This window comes from Lepisma saccharinum, chromosome 8 (assembly GCF_977018435.1).
Source record: "Lepisma saccharinum chromosome 8, izLepSacc3.1, whole genome shotgun sequence".
Classification (NCBI taxonomy): domain Eukaryota; kingdom Metazoa; phylum Arthropoda; class Insecta; order Zygentoma; family Lepismatidae; genus Lepisma; species Lepisma saccharinum.
Genome location: NC_139236.1, coordinates 9,658,923 through 9,678,823, shown reverse-complemented (window position 1 = coordinate 9,678,823; position 19,901 = coordinate 9,658,923).

Here is a 19,901-nt window from a genome sequence, read left to right as displayed (position 1 = left end):
AAACTGGAAGGTTCATGTAGCTGGTATGGTGTACTTGAAGATTCTTCAGGATCTGGATTGCAGAATTCAAGAGGTTTGACGTTCGATTCAAAATCACAGACAATATATACTGGGTGTTCCAACGAGGCTTCATACTTTTTGAATTTGCAATTTTCACTTGGATTGGGCATCACCATATGAACAGGTTTATGGTTGCCACAGTATTTCAGATGCTCAATTAACTTGTTTTTAGCAATTTCTGCATTCACTTCCCGAACCCCATTTATTATTTTTTTACCATCAAATTCAGTTAAACATCTTCTGCACGACTTGAATATTGTATTGGATTTGCCTTGTTGTTTTCTCACTAAAGCTTCAAGACTGTGTATCAGAGTGTAATGATATGTATTATTCCCTTCAATTAAGAGCAGATCAATCGGAACAGCAGAATCATCATCAAGTGTACTGATTCTGAGAGGTGCTATCAAGCAATTGCCAGTGGAACAAATAAATACATTAATAGATAATTGTTTGCCATTAATATCCCGGGCCTTTTTTTCAAATTTATCAATATTCTGAATAGACATTGGATATTCTAAACCCTCCATTGCATCGTCAAAATCGTGCTCATGTTGTTTGTAATAAGTTATTCTCTCAGGATGCCTTGAAACTGGATACAAAGCAGCTAAAATACACCACAAAAAGCATTTCTGGTCGGTATTTTCAATATTGACCACGGCTCTTTTGTTTTTGATATTGGCAGGTAATGGCAGATATGTAGAACCTTGTAATGGGTTGAATTCAGAAATATTAACATATAACTTGTGTGATGAACCGCATAGGCTCCATCCTGACTCTTTTGCCGCAAATTCAGAGTGTTTCATATTCAATTGATCTATCAACCTGCTTATTATTTTGTCCGAATTTGTATTTGAATAAACCGGTACAGTTTCTGTTATGTGGGGCTGTGTAAATTTTGTGCCATTTGGTTTCTTATATTGAGTATACAATTTGAGGGACAGCTTATAAGAGCCATTTTGTGCATTTAGAATTGCCTGTATATCAGGTTTTTTACTGTTCAAAAAATTCTCAATGCCACATCTTGGCTCTGATACAAACCGATAATCCCTAAGTTGGGCATTAAAACTGCTATGGATAGGTGCATGGCGTGGCTGCTTTGCAGGTGAAGCATTAACAGGTGTTTCATGCTTCCTTTTCAGACCAGATGTGGATGGTTGTGAGGGCAATGCTGATGACTGTACATAAGAATTACACTTATGCCATTTGTAATATGCCTTGCTTAATATTTTATGGCATCTTGGACAATTTTTTGTGGCTTTTCTGCATTTCTTAGAGTTACAAATACGGCAATGCCTAGCCCAATGAGAACTAGATATATTTTTATTACACCGATTGCAATATTTTTGTTTTGGCATTTTTTCTTGTTGTTTATTATATAAGATTTTCTGGGCTTCAATTCAAAACTTTATACTTAATAAAAAATATCAGTTGGGTTCAGCAGTTAGTGGCTGAGCTGGTGCTTTTATACCCAAACAACAGCAGTAACTAGGTTTTGGTGATAGTTTTGCTGATGTACAACACACTTCACCAGGTTTAAAACCTCATCTCTATATCAACTAAATACAATTCAAAATTGGATTTTGAACTGTGCAATAAATATTCTGTAAGTCTCACTTGTGTTTATATTAACAGAACAATACAAAACCAGAATTGTATTCAGGATTGTATGTGTTCATACAAAAAAGCCATATTTTTGACAAGTTTATAAACAACAATCACACAGATATAGCTTTTACACACATGGCCGAATCTGTCTGAGCAGAGGAGGGAGGGGGGGTTTCAGATTTGGGGGCTATCAACTAGCAGTAATTATTCTCAAAATCTCACTTGTGGACATATTATTTTGCCACATGTATTTCAATCTTAAATATTTTATCAGGACTCGAACCCCGAGCCTTTTGTTTACAAGGCAACAATATTATCATTTTGCCATCAGGGGAGGCTTCATATTTTATGAGGACTTAAACCCGAACCTCCACACCTGAAAAATTAGGGTATAAGCCCCTCTTGCCATTGTCTTAAGTATGGGTAAATCTATCTGTTGAGCCCTCGCCTTTTCTACACTAGAAATTCAGAATTTCTTAAAAATCAGAGCATATCACACCTGAAGAATTGGGGTACAGGCCCCATCTTGGCATTGTTTTAAGTGTAAGCAAATCTGATTGTTCAATCAAATAGCCTCGCCTTTTCTACACTTGTAAGTTGGGTTTATCCTATATACTTTTATACTACTAACGCGTCGTTTTATTATACTATTAATATTAATTTAATAGTACTCAGCGGTGAACGATGAGACTCGGTGAAGTACACAGACTCCTCTCAGGTACAGGGATAGTGTTAGGCAAAGACAATATTCACAGCACAGAGAAATAAAACCACATTACTGCCATATGTATAAACTGAAAAGTTTTATTCTTTATTTATTGCAATTATAATGCCACTATACTTGAGACGAAGGCGAGTATTTCGCTTTGTCGATGAATTGACTCAATTAAAACGCATAAAACTCAATGCGTGGCTATCGGCAAGCCTATGATCACATAGACCTAGCTTGCGCCCCGAACTACCACACCAAGAGATATGCAATGATAACTGAGCCAATATTTGCTCTTTAGCCTTTTATTTCCAAATTAATCTTTAGGCTAACTTTATTATTTGACGTAGAATGGTTGCAGTATTGTGCATATCATCAATGCATGGCTATCGGCGTACCTATGATCACATAGGCCTAGCTTGCGCCCCGAACTACCATACCAAGATGTATGCACAACACCGAGGAGTTCTTTTTAAGTTTAAAAGCTGCGTCGATCCGTGGCGAAAAAGTGTGATGTTTCTTACGCGATATCCTCGCTTTTATACTATTTTCGAGAACACAGATTAAAGTACAGATGAATCATTCACTATCTACAAAAGGATACTATCAACAAAACTGACATCTATACATCTTTAGAAATACAAATTCGTATAGTGCACTCTTCCAAACATGAAGATACATTAAACTACTCATAACAGAGCATAAAATACAATAAACATTAAACAAAATATATATATTACAAACAGGGTGCAATATTACATATAATAACAAAGAAATTACGCTTTCTTTTACAAAAATAAATACATTAGTGACATATCTTCTACTGGTGACGTCACATAAAAATGTAAATTTTCCTTTCTAACTGCCTGTTGTAGTGCTCTATCTAAACTTTGTTGTCCTTCATTGAGAGTCAGCACAACAAAAAGATGATTATCTTCACTATTTATAACGCTGTCATCGGTTCCCAGAGAAGTCCAAGATTTTAGCCCAACCGTGATCGGGAACGAAGAATTCACGTTGGGCGACTGGCTAAATCCGACTGCATACCACTCGGATTAGCACTAGTCGATGGTGCCCAACAAAAGTCTCTGGTCATGTCGACGCTTTGACGTTGCTCGTTCGTCAAACGTGAAGCAGAAGGTTCAAACGGAGGCGCCGTCGCTCTGAAATTACTGGGTTCAGAGGCGTTACGTGAAGAGTCACGGGAATGGTATTCTGGATCAGATCTGGAACGACGCGGCCCACGTGCGTAGTTGTTCCTGCCATCCCTTCTAGGAGGATTACGTCGTCTGTTGTAATTGGAATATCCATTCCTCTGGTTCTGCATAACTTGTCTGACTCTGGGTTGTTGGTTTCCAATTCTATTTTGTCTGGGAGCATTTCCCTGGCCTGCACCTTCCCTATTCCACACAGGCTTCCAACTGTCCTGCTCTTCAAGCACCTCGAACCTTTTCAGAAAGTCGGCTAGCTGCCGTACAGTTTGAGGAGAATTAGCTAGACTCAGACTGCGAGCTCTATATGGAAGCTGGGAGATGATTAAATTCACAATCTCAAGTTCTATGTAATGGGCAGACAGATTACGGTAGGCTGAGTAAATAGACCAGGCATATTCCTCCATGCTCATACCGGACTGCTTTAAGTATCGGTGAGATCTCACTGCTGTCAGCTGCCTCTCTTTGGCCTCTTCTGAAGCATATTGTTTGCGAAAACGACGGCAGAAATCAGAATAGGACTTGAACTCTAACTGGTTTGCTCGAAACCAATGCTCAGCCTGGCCCCTGAAAAGCCGAGGAATAATTTCCAATCGGTATTCGTATGGAATCTGCATTAAATCAAAATTGATATTAAGTTCTTTTAAGTATTGCTCAGCATTCTGGGCTTCCAGGTCTCCCTTGAACTTCGACAAGGAATTAAGGTCTGCCATCCTTGGAGTTCCAGTCATTGCTGATCGCTGAGTTGTTGGCGGCGACTCATCTGGCCCGCTCCTTGAATTTCCATGCCTTCGTGTTCGCTTCCTGATTTTTGCTTGATACTGAGAGTCAGAGCTGGTGCTGGAAGAGGAGGAACTGCGATCTTTCTTCCTTTCTAGACGTTTCCTCTTTGTCCTTTCTTCATAAAGACTGTGCCGGGCCCTGCGAGATTCACGCTCTCTGTAACCTCTGTCATCGCCCGAAAGACTAAAGGTAGGTGGAACAGCAGACGCCACTTCATTAGCTCTTGAATCAGCAGTAACTCGTGGGCGACAGACTTGTTTGTCTTCTCTAGTTCTCTCTCCACCGGCTCTGTCCATCGCTTCATTTAGTTCAATGTTCATGGTTGGCAACGCTGCACTCTCAGCAACTGCAGACGGATGACCAGCTGTTCGAGATCCAGTTTCTGTTTCCGTTTGGCGGGTAACGTGCATGGTCTCTAACTGATTCGTAAGTTGTTCTACTTGAGTTTTTATTTCCTCAACGTCCTTGTTTCTTTGAGACACAATTACTGAAATCTGACTAATATTTTCTTTGACCTCAGCCCGGAACTGTATTTTGTCAGTCTCGGCCTCGGCCAATATCTGTTCCAGCGTCAGCTGTTTTTCAATAATCTTATTGCACTCCTCAGTGAATCTCGAATTAATATCCTCTACATCGATGCGAACACTTTCCGTGGCTTTGTTAACATCGGCTGCCAAGCTACGCCGGAACTCATCAAAGTCCATCTCTCTAGCCTGCCGAATTTCTTCAGAGAATCGGGCCCTAGTATTCTCGTTCTCAGACTTTAGTTGTTGTATTTCACAGGCCATCTCGCCTATTTCAGCTCTTAGAGCTTTCATAGATTCATCGTGCTGCTTACCGATATCATCCTTTAATAGCGCACATTGTCTACAGATATCAGCCTTCAAGTCGTTAATGGAATCAGCTTGCTGCTTAATGTCAGCCTGCAATGTTTCAGACTGTTTGCTAATATCAGTCTTCAAGTTATGAATGGAATCAGCTTGCTGTTTAATGTCAGCTTTCAATGCTTCAGATTGTTTACACATATCAGCCTGCAATGTTTCAGACTGTTTGCAGATATCAGCTTTCAAGCTGGTAATGGAATCAGCTTGCTGTTTAATATCAGCCTGCAGTGCTTCAGACTGTTTGCAGATATCAGCCTTCAGTGCTGTAATGTTTCCATACTTTCAACAGGCTGCTCGCTAATTCCTTCAATCATGGTTTTTAAAGCTTCAAACATATTTAATGGATCAGATGTAATAGTTGTAGACAATGATTCACATTCTTTACAAACGAAATCGGTAGCTTCGTGGCTTTCAGATCCAACATCTAAGTCACAACATTCATAATGTAGAAGCTTTGTACATTTCTTGCACGCAAATGTGGTTTTATCTTTATCAATGTTCCGACAACAATCGGGAACATTAAGCTCTGAACTTGAAGCAAGATTTTTATTTGCGCTACGCAAATGTTTTCTTTCCATTTCAAACGAAGTAGTTCTGTGCTTTTCTACAAATATAAAAGTTTAGTGCCCTTGCACAATGAATCTCAACTTTAAACAATTGTCTTGCCCTTGTACACTACAAAATCGAGCCAACACGTTGAGCTGCCACTTGATACGTTCTAATGCACAATTATTTAGACGCGTCGTATTATTATACTATTAATATTAACTTAATAATACTCAGCGGTGAACGATGAGACTCGGTGAAGTACACAGACTCCTCTCAGGTACAGGGATAGTGTTAGGCAAAGACAATATTCACAGCACAGAGAAATAAAACCACATTACTGCCGTATGTATAAACTGAAAAGTTTTATTCTTTATTTATTGCAATTATAATGCCACTATACTTGAGACGAAGGCGAGTATTTCGCTTTGTCGATGAATTGACTCAATTAAAACGCATAAAACTCAATGCGTGGCTATCGGCAAGCCTATGATCACATAGACCTAGCTTGCGCCCCGAACTACCACACCAAGAGATATGCAATGATAACTGAGCCAATATTTGCTCTTTAGCCTTTTATTTCCAAATTAATCTTTAGGCTAACTTTATTATTTGGCGTAGAATGGTTGCAGTATTGTGCATATCATCAATGCATGGCTATCGGCGTACCTATGTTCACATAGGCCTAGCTTGCGCCCCGAACTACCATACCAAGATGTATGTACAACACCGAGGAGTTCTTTTTAAGTTTAAAAGCTGCGTCGATCCGTGGCGAAAAAGTGTGATGTTTCTTACGCGATATCCTCGCTTTTATACTATTTTCGAGAACACAGATTAAAGTACAGATGAATCATTCACTATCTACAAAAGGATACTATCAACAAAACTGACATCTATACATCTTTAGAAATACAAATTCGTATAGTGCACTCTTCCAAACATGAAGATACATTAAACTACTCATAACAGAGCATAAAATACAATAAACATTAAACAAAAGATATATATTACAAACAGGGTGCAATATTACATATAATAACAAAGAAATTACGCTTTCTTTTACAAAAATAAATACATTAGTGACATATCTTCTACTGGTGACGTCACATAAAAATGTGGATCATATCAAGCCATTGTGGCCCCTGCAACAAATGTCACCGCAGTGCAAGAGTAGTTGCAGTATTATATATTTATTTATTTATTTATTCCTTGTTTTGGATGGCGAAGTTAAGGCACAAGCCTTTTCTTCCACTTAACCATCTCTACTTTACATTTTATAAATTGATTTTATAGCTAACTGTATGTTAAATATATAAAATCAAGTTAAGATACCAAGAAATGAAATATATAAAAACTAAGAACATTAACATACCAAAAAAAAACACAAGAGAAAATAAAAGAGAAAGAGAAAAAACATAAAAAATAAAAACAAAAATACATACACACTAAGTAAAAATAATACAGCGGGTTGGGAAAAGTTGAAATAAGATGACAATTTTGCCAGTAGGATATCGTGTTCTACGGTTTGGAAGGGTTTGCTGTAATCGAGGAGAACTAGCATTGTCAAATATCTCTTATCCATCGCCGACCTTACATCATCCACCACTTTAATGAGCGCTGTACTGGTGCTGTGATGTGGGCGGAAACCGGACTGGAAGGGGTTTAACAATTTTTTCGATTGCACATAGCTAAAAATTTGCTCGTGAACGATGTTTTCAAATACTTTTGCCAAAGTGGGGAGAATACTGATCGGTCCAAAATCTTGACAGGGTTGGTGATTTTAGCCAGGGGGCGTATGTGAGCGAATTTCCAAATGCTTGGGAATGTGCCAGTGTACAGGTATGTGTTGAAAATATCTGCAATTGCGGGTGAGATGTGGGTAGCGATATATTTTAACATGTTAATAGAAATTTCGTCTGCTCCGGTTGCATTTGATTTGATTGGATAGATTAAATTCAAAACATATAAATTGACACATTAATTCTACACACCGCATTGATTTGATTTGATTTATTTTACTTCGCTTTTTGTGTCACTTTTGGCTAATTTGCGAACATGGGGATGAGTGATGATATGATGAAATTGATGAATAGACACTCACAAACATCCATGCCCAAGCCAGGATTCGAACCCGGGACACCTGACATACACATTGATTCGGAGGTATCATCACCCCTTCCCAAATTATAAAAGACAGACCTGTTACATATATGGACGAAATCTGCTATCAGATTTTTGCTAATAAACAAAGCAAATGGTTCTGTCGTGTTGCATTGTGTTGCGTCGTGTCGTGTCGAATCCGGTATGCGGCTGGCCTTAAAGACAAAAAAAATAACAAGTGAGCTTCAAATCTTCACTCCTTCTAACTAGGCGACCCGAAAGGCGCAGCAAAGGGGCCATTGCATAACACACAAGGGGATGTGTTCTGCAAAGATAACAGCTATGACAAAGGGCATTGAACTAAGAGATAAATACATAGATAAAGCACGTACTCACTACATGCTTTCACTCCAGTGTTCCCTTGCAAGATACTTTATTTTAAAGGAAAAAGAGTATCCATGGTGGAAACTAACTCCTACCTTTGTGATATGTCGTTCTAAATGCTCTCTTCAACCATGTGTGTGTGTGTGTGTGTGTGTGGAGGAATGAGTGGCTATACAGGGTGTAATATGTAAACACACTTAAATTTCTCTTAATTTAAAATTGAATATCTTTTATAGGCAAAAATAGCCAACATTTTGTGTAAATTGTAGAATAATATACCATTATATATATATAATATACCAATTCTAGCTATGTTAAACTGTAAAGAGTGTCATTAAATTATTATTATTTCATTAACACATTCAACAAACATTTCCATAGTAGGATCATATATACAGTATCAGAAGCAGAGACATGTATATTTATATATAATATTTTTATTTGCTTTCATAAAACTGTTCAAATATTTTACATGGCCGCTTAAAGCCTTTCTACAAAAAATCATATATCTATATGTATGTATGCTGCCAAAAAACAATGAAGCAACTTTAGACGGTGGCAAGGTAAGGTGAAGAGTCCTTACATACATTGAGCAAAGGTGTTAGGATGTCCTTGTGTGGTATCCCTCCAAGCATCAAGTACTCCATCACTGCTCGATGATTCAATTGCTGTTCCTTCATAATTCACTCGCGACTCATTTTCGAATGTCACATCAACCACACGGTATGAGATAGCAGAGTACAAAATATTCTGACCTAGTTGTCTTTTTCTTTTTTTGAGGAAATAAACGTGGCAACACCGTACGCACTGAGTTGCAGTGAGAGACCTCAGTTTCAACGGTAAAACGGACATCGCTGTGAGCGGTGTTGCCATGTTTCAAGTGCGCGTCTTTACTCCGTTGAATAAAACTCTGTATAAAATCGGTTTCACAAAGTGAATTGACAATTTAACGAATTTAAGAAACAAATGCAAAGAGCTACGAAAGAAGACCAATATTGTATTTGAAGGACTTCCGAATATCAAGATAAAGTTATTTTGCAAAATTGATAAGAACTGATTTCTGATAATTTTTAAAAAACTGAAAATCTAGAATTGTGTTTAAAACCTTTTTGCCTGCACCACACTAAAATTTCATTACGGTCGGATCACCCGTTCTTTTATTTATAAAATTTCAAAGAGATCGATCGTTTGCAAAACTCGAAAAAAGCGTCACCTTTTTTGTATCACGACAATAAACACAGAAGTCATCCTAGAAATAAAATTGGTTAGCATATATTAACACAGAATTCAATTAGGTAAATTTTGATGTAACTCGTTTTTTGGTAGGGTTACTGGTTAATTTTTAATTGGAGTCCAAACTCGATTGTCTATATTTTAACCCGACAGTAGACTTCAGCGCCCCTAGCTTACCTCTCTAAAATTGCTCTAAATGCTCTAAAATTGTGCATTATTGTTTTGAAAATACACGAAAACACTCGGAACACAACGTTAACCTGTTATTAAAAAGTAATCTCATAAAATACTTCATCCTCGAAAATGCTATTTTGTTACGTAAATATTCAGTTGCTTGCCAATTTCTTTCACCCCGCCCACTGCAACATTAGCCCAAGGTTTCCACACAAGGATCTCAAAACCCAGGACAACCAGAGTCGTTTTAAGATGGGACTAACAATTCTACACATAGAAGAAGCGGAGAAGAAATATTAAGCACTGTGTCGCAGCTGGAAGCATTCCAAACGCCATATTTCACACAGGGATTTCCTCTTTTCCCTAACGGCAAGGGACCCTTGGAAGCAAACCCCGGAAGAGGCAAAAACAACCGAAGGACGGAGACAGCCAAATGCAATTATTATATGCTATTTTTACAACTTCCAGGATGTAAAATATTACAATACATTAAGGCTGATAAAGAATTTGGTGTGGGTGGAAAATTTGCTTTTCATTTGTCAACATCTTGCAGCGACAGAGCGTGACAACAATGTTCGGATAGACATGAGACGGAATGTCTAGTCGCAGTCACTGAACTAAATTTTCTAATTAGGTTCCATACTGCGCATTAAACTAAGTACTAAACTCCAGTGGCGTGTACAAGGGGGAAGTGGATGACATAACTCCTCTCACTTTCACTCAGCATTCTTAAAAGAAAGTCAACTTACGGAAAATGTGGCAAAATACTGTACTGCCTACTAAAAGAACAAGCGCATAGCCTACTCCTTTTGGGTCAAGTAACCCCTCATAAGAATTTAGTGTACGCCACTGTTGATCTATTAATGAACCAGAATTTATGTTCTGACTGGTCTGTTGTGATGGATGTTTATTTTTATTTTTATGATCTTACATAAAAGATGAATTAACCTTAAATCTGATTCTATTATCTGCTTTCGGTAACTTGGGCCTCCCGCTCCCCGATGGCGCAGTGGTAGCGTAGTTGCCTTGTAATCAAGGGGTCTCGGGTTCGATACTCGGTGGAGGCACATAGTGGTTCGGCCGGACCCTGTGGCCGAGTGGTTAGCACATCGCGCTGCGACGCCAAGGACTTGGTTGTTTGTGAATGTCCATTCATCAATTTCATCATTTCATCACTCATCCCCATCTTCGCAAATTAGCCAAAAGGCACAAAACGCGAAGTAAAATAAACTAAATCAATCAATCAATCAATCAAAACATAGTGGTTCGATACCCTGTGGAGGCACATAGTGGTTCGGTTTGATTTTGATTTGATTTAGTTTATTTTACTTCGCGTTTTGTGCCTCTTGGCTAATTTGCGAAGATGGGGATGAGTGATGAAATGATGAAATTGATGAATGGACATTCACAAACAACCAAGCCCGACCGGGATTCGAACCCGGGACCCTTGGCGTCGCAGCGCGAACATAGTGTTTCGGATTCCACTATAAACTGTAGGTCCAGTCCCGATTAGCGTTAAGGTGCATAAAGTGGACTTGAAACACCAACTCAATCAAGCAATAATCATCACATCCTGATCCATGTTGTATAGTTAAATATATTTTTCTCTTTACTATGTTGTGGGTCCCAGGGTCTGAATTCAGACCTGGGCATGTGTATACTTTATGAGTGTTCCTTCATCAATTTGATCGCATCGTCATTCATCCTCATCTTTTCATCATCTTCATAATTGCTACGTTGACACAATTAAAACAAGGAACAAACAATTGACTACACAAAACCCCTGGCAGTGATTCAAGGTGGGTTCTGTGTGAAAGCACAAGACAGGGGATAAAAACTCATATAAGGCTGTTAGGTTTGAACGTACTGCCCCTGCTGGATTGACATCATTGTGTCAAGTTACCGAAAGCTTGGTTGGTCGGTTTGATGTTTTAAGTCCACTTTATGCACAGTAAGGCTAATCGGGACTGGACCTACAGTTTAAAGTGGGATCCGAACCACTATGTGCCTCCACAGGGTATCGAACCCGGGACTTGATTACAAGGCGACCACGCTATTACAACGACATGGGGAGACCATGATGAAAATGACGATTGCTGACGGAAATTGATAAATATTGGATAGAGGTGAAATAGATGTGGACATATCAAGGCATACATCGGAAATGGAAGTAAGTGAAAAGACCAGTTGAAAATCAGCCTCATATAGGACGATCTACTGAAGAATAGCTATATGACGAAAATTTTTCCCAAGTCCTAAAGTAAGTTTGAGTATTAAGGTTGGTATTTTCAAACCTAACAGCGAAGCAGATAACGACAGATATAGGGGTCCTCTTTCTTTTAAGAGGTCCAACAAGGTCCATACTTAGTATCGGTAGACATTACGTTGCCAAAACTCTAATGCTTCAATATAGTAAAATTGTGTTATAATTTATTGGACGAGAGAGTTGATGTTCAATTTGTACGGGTAGGTAAAGCTGATTTGTTTTCGTACATCATACGATGCATAATAACTTGTAGAAATGAGTTCATTAATGAAAAATACCATTTACCGTCAATAATGTGAAAAGGTGTTTTAGTCAGTGAAGGAGTAACCCATGCATACTATACCTATTGACATTCTAGAGCATCATACCAATACGTAAAGGAGCAGGTCCTGTTTGCATGCTATATATGCATCCTATATATTAAAGACTTGCCAAGTAGCAAGTGAGGAAACAAGGCATGATGAAAGTTCTTGCAATTTTGTAGTTACTATAAATAAGTTAATGTCAATACAGATTGGGAAAAAAGAAGAAATTATACTAATTAAAGTAACCATTGTTGGAAGAAATTGCTACCATGATCTGATAGTTTCTATGAAAGGTGTAATGAACCTGAGAGTTTAATAATTATATTATAATATTATAAAAATAATAATCGTGTATATTACTTCGAATAATCTTAATTATATCACAGACAGCTATAATTAGATGGTAAAGCCGTTAATTGAACTTGAAACATCAATATTCTGAAATGCGTCAAAGTTCATAACGTACCACTGTTGACATCATACTTCCAACTCGCCAGAGATAGTGAATGGACCTACTTGAATATTATTACCTATCGGAAAACAAAAAATGGTGTCGAATTAACAGGAACATGGTAACGGTAAAGATAATCCAAGTATAGTGCTTGCGGCAGTGCCGTTTACAAGTTTACAACTTTTGTGTACTTAATTTTCTGCACGATGCAGCATATTCGACAACAAGGCCAGAGAGTGATTTTAACTTATATTCGTGCGCATAGTAATTAGAATAAATACCATAACATAGTAGATACAAATGCTAAAACAGCGAGAACCCAGGAACATGTAACAACTCTTCGATTACCTTATACAGATCTCTTGCCTAGAGTACAATATAAACTTCAAAGGCAGTCGGAGGAGTGGTGTAAAACAGAGCTACAAAATACCACATCCTATAAGTGGCATGCTCAAGTCAGTAATCATAGAGCTTGTTACCAAAACACGAATCTACCTTGGGCAGTGGTTGTTCTTATATTAAGAATGGGCACAGGCCATGTATTAAACATTGTGCCATCAACGTCCTGTCAGTGCGGAGAAGCTATCCAAAAAGTCAATCATTTATTTTATTAATAATGCCACAAGCAGGCCCTTTACGGGAACGCCACTGCTTTAGAAAAATAATTCACCCTTGCAATAAGTTGACGCATATTCTCGAACCACATCCCAACATCATATTTTCGTGTGTTCGGAACACATTTCATTCCACCATTTCCAGTGAACAATATTATAGCTGCCCGGTGAGAAGTTCAATAGACTTGTTTCTTTCTGTTCATGTTTTAAATCTGTTGTGTGTTGGGTCGCCACAAGCCACGTGCCAGCCCTCTTTCTACAAGGTCATTAGAAGACCGCGAGCACCTGTAGTTGAGCCCGCCGGCCGTAGCAGTGTTGCCCTGTCAAGAAAAGTGAAAAAATGCGATAATAATGAATTAACTAATTTTCAGGACGTTGATGCAGAAAAATGTAAATATTGATTAGTGGTTCTCTAGTAATATCCTTTCTCAGTATTCAGTTAAAATTTGAAAATTTTCTGGCGACTGGTTCTTGAGATAATCGTGACCAAAGTTATTCTCATAATCTTACATGGAAAATGCTCAAACGTCGGTTCTGTTTACTCCGAACTTAACATTGTTGGTCATCCCTAGTATATATGTATTTATAGGCGAACCCTCCCGATGGCGTAGTGGTATAACGTAATGACCTTGTAATCAAGGCGTCCCGAGGTCGATACCGGTGGAGGCATATTGTGGATCGGACCCCACTTTAAACTGTAGGTTGGCTAGCCTATCTGTGCATAAAACGAATTTAAAAACTAACCCAACGAGTTATTTATACATATAAAGTATGTTCCGTATCTACATTCATAATGGAAGAATCGGCAATAGTGAATATTACATTAACAACAATAAGGAAACAACATCGAGACTCTTTAAATAAAAAGTTACAACAAGCACAGGTTCCATTTCCGATATCCACATCTACATTAACATCTGAACCCGGTACTTCAGTTATATGGATGCTTTATACTTTCGCTCGAATAGGTTTGCAATGTAAACAGCCATGACCCTCACGGCAATTTAAGTCTAAAATAACTCTGAAAGTTGGTATATCATAAGAACAGAGTGGACAACAGCACTCAATAAGCCAATAGTGTTTCGAAGAAAGTGAAAGATATTCATCAACTGTATTGAACTCAGCAACTTTGGCTTGAAATCGCAAAAGTACGCGGTATGAGCCAATAAAGTAAAGAAGAACAAGAATTTTAATTAAATGTGTATATTTTGTTTCTTTCTGGCGATACCCGAAATACGGGAGCATTACGTACAGAAACTTTCGGTTATTTCGATTGTCTTGCTCAACGTTAAATCTGTATGTACTTAAGTTTTAGTGGATTGTGATTTGAAATGCTCTAAGAATTGTTCTTTTCCCCTCTAAACGTGTGTAAATCTGCAGATTGCATATAAGTTCATGTACTATGATAGATATATGCGATATTAAAACTTTGTATAATTTTCAGAACTGTGTTGTACGAGCAAAAACTTTAGAATTAAATAAAGTCTCATGATCGAAACACACGGAGTAACGGACTAAGTTTGTGATGATTTGTGTGAAAGTGGAGAACCTTGCAAAGTTTGAAAGAGAGGACGTCCTATTTTATAAAATTAGAATTCTTTAGTCATTGTTTCTTTTTGTTCCAAGATATTTAGTGCGCCTCCTCGAGATCGTGACTGCAAACACTGTCACCTTGTAACCGAAGGGTTCAGGTTCGATTTCTTGTGGAATTACATTGCGCAGGGTTTAGGATTAAACTGAAAACCATTGGGAGGTTCCTGATTTACCAATCAGAGCATAACGCGGATTTAGACAAACACGGGAAATTTTTTTCGTTGTGTTGATTCGAAGCAAAGCTATCGATTTCCCATTCACCGTGTCGAATGAGTGAAATCGAGATAGGATTACCCGCGTGCGATGCGACAGTTCGCCGCTGGAATCAAAACCATCCGGCTGATCCATCGTCCTCGTTAGATTCGTTAGCGGGATGCTGCGTGACCAGACCGCAGCGGATGCAGCGCTCAAAGCCTCGAGGATTGGGCCAGAGCCTCATTATGGGCGCGCTGACAGGCATCGTGATCCCCGCTTTTAAAAGGGATTTCTTCCGCTTCCTTCGAGACGTTGTGGAATGGTCGAAGAGGGGAGAGCCAGCGAATCATGAGAAATCTCATGTCTACATTTTTTTGTCAGGCTCCTCAACAGAGTGGTTAGCGTATTACGCTATGAAGCAGGCAGCCCCTTGCTTCCTCCCCTCATTTATGATATGATATGCAGGGGTAGACAAAACTGAAAATAATCCGGCGCCAGCCCCTTTGTCTTATTAGACAGTTTTTTTGTTCTTTCAAATACGGGCCAAGATAATTTATGACGTGATATTAAAGCATTTAATTAATTAATTGTTGTCCCTTATTGGCCATCCTAAAGAAGGCTCTACCGGGATGAACATTTTAAAATGAATTTCTTTGCAAATTTAAAATAACATAAATTTCATGGGCGTCAATACTTTGCAACATAGCAACCATTATTATTTTCCAACATTTATTTCCTTGCTCTTAGTCTCGGCGTCAGGGGAACCTCCCACCCCGCCCCGCAGATACTTCTTTGAGAACAGTGATTAATTCAAGCCTGTCTCTGGCAGATCATTCGGACAATAGCTAAGAAATTTGGCATGTTCACTTTGGATTTCTTTCATTCACTTTAATTTAACGTAGAGTGTACTTTTCTGTTTTTCTTAAATACTAATAATAAGCCCGATTCAGTCTTCTTTCTAATTAAAGAGTAAAATAATTATCGAATTGAAATATCATCCGTTTTCATAACTGCTAACTACTAATATACAAAGTTTCATTTTATTGAAACTTAACAATGGACACATGTAGAACGGTTTAACTGGTGTAACGTGAGCTTCTGTCGTTGTAACGAATTTCAATTTCTTACAGTTATTTTAACGGTCGATCAGTCAACAATTCGCTATGGAATGGTGCTGACGTGCTTGCGGACTTTTGTCGAAATTTACAACTAATTTAATTTAATTGCATATCATAGGCAGAAGGGAAATTTGGAGTATTCTATTACTGCTGTAATTTGAATCCTGGAAGATTCCCTCTGTGAAGTTTCATATATCCTCTGAGATAAGTGGCTGGATTGAACCCTGTTTGAGAGGAAGATACCTACTGACAATGCGTGAAATCCAGAGTGTTTCACAACCTGCCAACCAACTTTTGAAAATTTAAATAATGAAACCCGTACGAGATATTTACACCGGATTTTGTGAATTAAAAAGCCTCATTCATTGAGCTATTTTTCAATGTTTAACATTATCAGCTTACTACATATAAAAAAATGGTTTTCCAGAAATGCACTTTTGAGTGAGAAAATTATGTTAGAAATTGTCGAAGGGTTATAATTAGACGTCTGATGACTGACGCCATGTCTACTGTCAGTTGCGAAAAATATTGATCATGTGTAGCATTTGATGTACAGGAGTGTCAGGAAAGTAAAAATACAACGGATATATATCTTAGGGAAAATATGTCAGGCATAAGTTGACACCACTGACAGTGACCTTCATCCTTACTTTTTCCAGTAGCGTTCATACGCAGTGCTGCTCTGAGACTTGTGCGAATCTCACGTGCTGGAAAAGGCTGCGACGATAAAGAATCCACCAAATGCAAAGTGTGGGCTGTGATACAGTACATCCAGGCAAATGCGAATGTCCAGCGGACATTCATCGTCGAATTGCGGCAGTTTATGGGAACATGATGAATCGTCAAAATCGGAGGAAGTGGTGTCGTGCTTTCAATTCCTTTAAGAAGGTCATCAGAGATCACAGACGGCCTCCAACTCCTGTGTTCGTAATGGATATCTGCCCTACCTCCCACGAAGGGACGACACTACTTCGTCACATTTTGACAATTCATAATGTTTTCTTTAAACTGCCGCAATTTGACAATGAATGTCCGCTGGACATTCGCATTTGCCTGGAGAAACCGCATCACAGCGAGCACTTCGCATTTGGCGGGATTCTTTATCGCCGCAGCCATTCTCAGCACGTGTAACCCACACAAACCTCGGCGCAGCACTACGAATGAACGCTACTGGAAAGAGTAAGGATCAAGGTTCCTGTCAGTGTTGTCAACTTATGCCTGGCATATTTTCCCTAAGATATATATCCGTTGTATCTTTACTTTCCTGACACGCCTCGTATTTATGACTGACGATTATGTGGTTTGAGGAAAAATGCCACTTTTCGGACATATATTCGACTGCAACACGCACTCCTCCTGTCCAAGGTACTTCCGATTTCCCATCGCAAGATGGGACACCTGTTCTACATAAGGAGAAGCCACCACTAATCCTCGTCTACACGCCCAATGGGGGCCAATTAGCTCCGGCAATTGTACGTCTGGTTCGACAACCACCTACATTCTCTTAAAAGAATGAGTGTCTCCAGATCAATGTTACGACTCCAGAACACTACACTACTATTTGGGATGCTCTTACACAGGGCAAACTTGGAGAACTCCAATTCGCTGTCGGTTCCTCTGCTGCAAACCACTTAGAAGTGGTAATTCAACATCTCCCGCTGGATATTGCCATTTACACCATTTTCCATTATCTACGACACCTCGGTTTTCATATCGTGTTACTTAAACGCCTAAGGAAAGGACCTCATCTTCTACACGAAGACTTCGACTCCGGCTGGCTATGCCTCATGTCGGACTTCTCTCCCTCTGGTGTATGTTATATTACAACGCCGAGGATATCTACTGGAAAAGAACTCTCGACGACAACGGATATTATTTATTTTATTTATTTGTCTCTTATTTATTTGTGGCGGAGATTAAGGCTCTTACACTCAACCACTTACGAAATTTCATAATATAGAATATATTCATAAATTGATTCATATATAAACATTGCAAATAACTATCACACATATACCTTTCATGTCAAACCAACAGCGGTAAAAATATGTAATTCAAAGAAATACATAAAACATATATATATATACATGTACACACACCCACACATAGGTTTATGTACATAGGAGGCCACTACACATATTTATTAAACATGTACTAATGTGACAAAACAAAAAAAGAATCACTCCATGAAACTTTCTCTTAATCTTCTTTTGAAGATACCTATGGAAATTGATTTTCTCATTTCATGTGAAAGTGCATTCCAGTCCCTAACCACTGATACAGTAAAAGAGTTACTAAAAAATTCAGTTTTGTGTGTTTTAATTGTAAGGAGATTGGAACTTGTAAGGATCTTGTGTATGATAACTCTGGGTTTCCTAAGGGAAGCAATCTGTCTGTGAGATATAAAGGACTTCCTCTATAAAGTAACTTATATAGCAACACTAGTTTTCTGTACCTCCGTCTTTATTTCATTTTAATCCAGCCTAATTTATTATAATATTCAGTTAAGTGGTCATACTTCTTAAGATTAAATATACTATATCTTATGTATGAGTTCTGAATTTTTTGAATTCTCATTACCAACATTTCATTACAATCAGCATATACACTATCGCAATAGTCAAGATGTGAGGGGACCAAAGTCGTTCTTTAATAATAGGCGGAAGAATTTTTTTGATTTGTATAATAGATGTAAGGAGGCATAGGCTTTCTTACATATATTATTAATGTGTTCAGATCAGGTGAGGTTTGTATCTATAATCACCCCTAGATTATTTACAGATTTAGAAAATGGTATGCATGCACCGTTTAGTTGTACAGTTGGCATATTTGCCGAATTTATACGTGCTAAAAGCTGACGTGATCCAATTAATATGCATTTTGATTTATTGGAATTTATATATAACCCATGACGAGCAGCCCAATTATTAATATTTGACAGTTCCATGTTCATCAGCTCAATTCCACGTGATAAATTCGACAATGAACTTGATATATAACACTGAAAATCATCAGCATTCATATGATGTGTAAGATTTCTTATGGTTCTTGTTATATCGTTTACATACATTGAAAATAACAATGGACCCAATACACTACCCTGAGGAACACCAGAGTCTAAAGATTTCCAGTCAGATTTACCAGACGATGATGCAACGCATTGACTTCTACCAGATAAGTACTATTTTAACCCAATCAACTGAATCCACAGAAAATTTAAAGTAGCATCCAAGTTTACTCAAAAGTATATCATGATCCACAGTCTGAAAGGCTTTACTAAAATCCAGTAACACTAATATAGTTATTTGGCGGTTATCCATCGCTTCACGGATATCATCTGTCACATTTACGAGGGCTGTACAAATACTATGGTTAGTTCTAAAGCCTGATTGCAAAGGATTTAACATATTATTTATCACAAGATGTTTGTTTATTTGGCTATGGATAACATACTCTAGGGTTTTCGACAAGACAGGCAGAATACTAATTGGTCTATAATCCGAAGCATTAACTGGAGATGATATTTTAGGAAGTGCTCGCACATATGCTAATTTCCATAATGATGAGAAAATACCAGAGGTGAGTGAAGAGTTGATAATATCAGTGACATATTCAAGTATGACTGGAATAATTTTTTTAACCATGGTAATAGAAATGTCATCGGTTCCTT